Genomic DNA, 5,000 nt, shown 5'->3' with positions numbered 1-5,000 from the left:
GACGGGAAGATGTGCAATGCACCGATGTGTTTTTGTGCTATTGTGTGTGTGTGGATGTGTGTAGGTGAGAGAGAAAGAGTGAGAGACAGTGTGTGTGTGTGTGTGTGTGTGTGTGTGTGTGTGTGTGTGTGTGTGTGTGTGTGTGTGTGTGTGTGTGTAGGTGAGAGAGAAAGAGTGAGAGACAGTGTGTGTGTGTGTGTGTGTGCAACCTTAACGTTAATGATAATGAGCATATTGACAGTACAACGGCAATGCACATTATCAATTTAGAGGATAATGATGATATTTTAAATGCATGTATTACTGAAGATGAAATTACTTCAGCCATCAAAAGACTGAAGAAAGGCAAAAGTGCCGGTGAAGACATGATTCGTAATGAATATATCATCAACAGCGTTCCTTTGCTGACAGAAACATACTGTAAATTATTTAACAAGATACTGGACGAAGGTGTTGTACCAGAAAAATGGGTATCCGGCTTGATATTGCCATTGTATAAAGGCAAAGGTGATACACTTGACTGTGATAATTATAGGGGAATAACTTTGCTCAGCTGTGTTGGAAAACTATTCACTACAGTGTTAAATGCTAGACTGACTGATTATATCAATACAAACAATATACTTTCAGGAGCCCAAGCAGGATTTAGACTGTCCCATTCTACATTAGATCAAATGTTTGTTTTGAAATCACTTATTGATATTTTCTCCACGAAAAAGAAGAAACTTTACTGTGCTTTTGTTGATTTTAAAAAAGCCTTTGATTCAGTTTGGAGAAGTGGGTTATGGCAAAAACCTGTTCATGAAGGCGTGAATGGTAAAATTTTGCGTGTCATAATGAACATGTATGATAGAATTAAGTCATGTGTGTTTTTAAATGGTGAAAAATCTGATTTCTTTAGCATTTGTAAGGGTGTACGACAAGGAGAAAATCTCTCGCCTTTGCTTTTTTCTCTGTATCTCAATGATTTAGAGTTGTATTTGACTGAGCATAAGAGTTCATCTGTTAATCTTTTATTGAATGTTAACATTTCAGAGTTAGATAATTACATGCGATTAATTATACTGTTGTATGCAGATGACACAATTTTACTTTCAGAAACGAAAGAAGGATTACAGCAGTCCCTCAATGTTTTTCACAAATATTGTTTAGAATGGAAACTAGTGTCAATGTAAAGAAAACTAAAGTGATGATATTTAATTCTACAAACAAGCTAAAGCCTGTTTTTAAGTTTGGTGATGCACGTTTGGATGTTGTCGATTCTTTTAAATATCTTGGCATCGAATTTAGTAGAAACGGAACTTTTTATAAAGCTAAAAAAAATATTTATGAACAGGGCCAAAAAGCTATGTTTTCTTTACTTCAGTCAGCCAGAAATCAAGATTTACCTTTACATATCATTCTGGACATGTACCAGTCTATGATTGTTCCTATTTTGTTGTATGGTGCAGAAATATGGGGTTATGAAAATGTAGATATACTTGAAAAATTAGAATTGAAATTTTTGAAACGCTTGTTCAAACTGAAAAGAAATACTATGACCCAAATTGTTTATGGAGAAACTGGTATTTATCCAATTAGTGTGTTAGTGAAAATGAGATTAGTTCGATTTTGGACCAGCTTAGTAATATCAAACACAGAAAAATATTCTGGGAAAATATATTTGATATTACTTGACTTATATCGAAATGGTATTATTCTCAAATGGATGAGTTGTATCAGACAAAATTTAATAGAAGCAGGGTATGACTGTGTTTGGGATGGTCAATTCTTCTTGGAGAGGGAATCTTTCTGCAAGAATGTCAACATTGCTTTGAGAGATAGTTTTCAAAATCTATGGAGACATGCTCTAGAGGCGAGTACTAAATGTTTGTTTTATCGAAATTTCAAAAGTGGATTTGGTAGAGAAAAATATATAAGTCAAATGCCTGATAATTATGTTATCAGCTTCTTCAGATTTCGAAGTAGTAATCATAAGCTGGAAATAGAAACAGGGAGACACAAAGGCATACCACGAGAGTTACGGTTTTGTAAGGTTTGTAACATGTCTGTGATTGGTGATGAGTTTCATTTTATAATGGAATGTCCCAATTATGATCAGTTACGAAACAGATATGTTCCTAAAAAATATTTGTCTCCAAAATCGGTTTTTAATTTTTGTAATATGCTCAAAGGAGGCAAAAAAGTCATTTTTGCAGTAAGTAAGATGATTAGATTTGCAAATGTTGCCTAGTTATACTTTTGGAGTTAAAAGACATTTGTGTTTTCTCAACTTTTATGTGACATTGTTGTGTATTTGGAAATGTTTGTTCTGGGCACGAAAAGATTATTTTGCAGTAATCCTCCATACTCCAATAGGAGTGAAAGGATAATTAAAACTTGAAACTTGTGTTTGTGTGTGTGAGGGAGAGAGCTTGTGCACGTGGGTGTGAACACTTACACGTCTTTGGAGCGGGGGAATGAAATCAAATTGTGACTATACAAGCGTACTTGGGGTAGGGGGATGAGGTGGGGGGTTTTGAATGAGCGTCTGTGTGCGTGCATGGATGTATGTAGGGAGCGGGTGGAGGATACACGTGTGTGAGTTAAAACATTTTTGTTTTTTTTGAGATATTGATATTAATGAAATTTGGTAAATTGATTTGTTAAATATGTTCTTTTTAAATTCATATCATTGCTTTTTTTCTCAATTTAGATTTTCTTTGTGTTGCTCGGTTAATATTTATTCAAATGGTTGCGAAAATGTCAGTACAACAAAAAGTTAATCTTACAATAAATGGTTTCAGTCAGTGTGCATGTGTGTGTGTGTGTGTGTGTGTGTGTGTGTGTGTGTGTGTGTGTGTGTGTGTGTGTGTGTGTGTGTGTGTGTGTGCGTGTGTGTGTGTATGCGTGTGCAAGGCAAGACAAGGCAAGAAGTGTACTTCCTGTCCCCCCTTGGAGCATTGAAACATAACATTCATTCAAAATTGCACTGGCTCTTTGTGCTGCAGCCTTGAGAGTTAGCTGGCCTTTGGGAACCATCCATCCCAACGCCGACTATCCCAAAACACTCTTGGCCGAGAAAGTGGGGACGTAACTTGGGCAAGACACTCTCCGCTATAATCAAATTCTAGCCCAGATAGACTGGACAGAAGTTACACTGTTCTGATGGTCAAAGTCGAAAACGACTGATTGTCATACAATTCATGCATCTTTTACATACAACACACAAAGAAAAAGAGTTATGTCAAAAACTAGATACAGCCCCATTCGTTCAATCACTCAGTCAAACACACCTTAACGGTCAGGCATCTGCTTGGTAGATGTGGTGTAGCGTATATGGATTTGTCCGAACGCAGTGACACCTACTTGAGCTACTGAAAACTTAACGAGTGACATTTCGTTAACAATACAACAACAAAAAAATTCCCTATCAATACACAAAAATCAGTTTTAATAAAAAGAAGCACGTATAGAAAAAACAAAGGAGTTTCAGAAAACAGTAAATATAATTGAATAGAATCTGCATATTTGTGTGCCTGTGCGTATGTGTACGTGCGTGCGCGAGTAACCCATGTTTTTGTCTGCATGAGAGAGATGGGGGGTGGAGGTGAGCAACAGAGAGACGGATTACGGAGAAAGACATACAAAGAGATGAACTATGGAAGCACAAAGAAGCCAACAACTAGCAAACCAATACAGAGAAAGAGACGATGACCCCTCCCCTTGTTGCAATTACCTCACTTGGCAAAACACAGGCAGCGGCGTCACTGATGCCCGTGGCGATAACGTCGGAAAACGATTAGACCCCCCCCACCCCATCCCCCACCTGCCCCCTCGAAAAGCTGGTTTTGTTATTTATACTTAGCTATACTAATCATAGTAGTAGTGGTATGCTCACTTGTGTCTGTGTATTCCAGTGCATGTAGTATGTTTGTGTGTGCGATTATGTACACAGGACTCTGCACGTGTCTGGTTTGCATGCGCGTGTATGAGGTGGGGGGGGGGGGTGCGTGTGTGTGTTGCGTGTGCGTGCGAACGTGTGTGTGTGTGTGTGTGTGTGTGCCTGCGTACGTACCTGCGTGAAAAGAGAGACAGAAACAGAGACTGACACTGAGAGACAAAGGGACAGACCGACAGACAGGCGAGATGCAGGGAAAGATATACAAAGAGATGAACTATAGGACAGCAAACAAGCCAGTTACAAAGCTAAACAACAACAGCAAAAAAAAAAAAAAAAAAAAGAAGTCGATAACAGAATGAAACAACAACCCCGACCTCCTCTCATAACAAGCCGAGAACAGACTAAACAAAAACATTTTTTAAAAAAACAAAAAAACTAGGGCAACAAAAAGACACTATAACCCCTCCTCCCCTCATAACAAGCCAATAACAAACAAAAAACAAAGGACAACATAAAGAGACAATCACCCCCTCCTCCCCTCATAACAAGCCAATAACAAACTCAGCAACAACAACAACAACAAAACAAAGAAACGATGACAACAGTAAGAGACAATAACCCTTACGTCTCCCACCCCACCCCACCCCACCCCACCCCACCCACCCACCTCACATCAATTACCACACTTGGCACAACAGAGGTAGCAGCTAGCAGCATCGGTGACTGATGCCAGTGGCGGCGATGATAAGGAAGGTGATAAAAACCACAAAAAAACAAAAAAGAAGAAAAAAAGCTAACAGTATCTATCCGTCACACCCTCTCTGTACGTTACTCTACCATGCATACTTCATTCTGTTCAGAGTACGGGGAACAACAACAACAACAACAACAACAAAAAACCGCTGGCTCTGACCCACTACACCACAGCCTTCCACCCTGGTCTATGAGGGTCTTTTGTCATGTCAGTCATCCCATATTCTCCAGGACTGCCCCCTGTATGAGAAGATGCGGCAGCAGTCCTGGCCTGGGGGTGCTGACCTCAACACCAAGCTCTGGGGGACGGCAGCCGATCTTCACCGGACGTCCGAGTTTGTGGCATTCCTCGGACTTCGACCCT

The sequence above is a fragment of the Babylonia areolata genome, chromosome 2 (assembly GCF_041734735.1).
Source record: "Babylonia areolata isolate BAREFJ2019XMU chromosome 2, ASM4173473v1, whole genome shotgun sequence".
Taxonomy (NCBI): Eukaryota; Metazoa; Mollusca; class Gastropoda; order Neogastropoda; family Buccinidae; genus Babylonia; species Babylonia areolata.
This window is presented reverse-complemented; position numbering follows the sequence as displayed.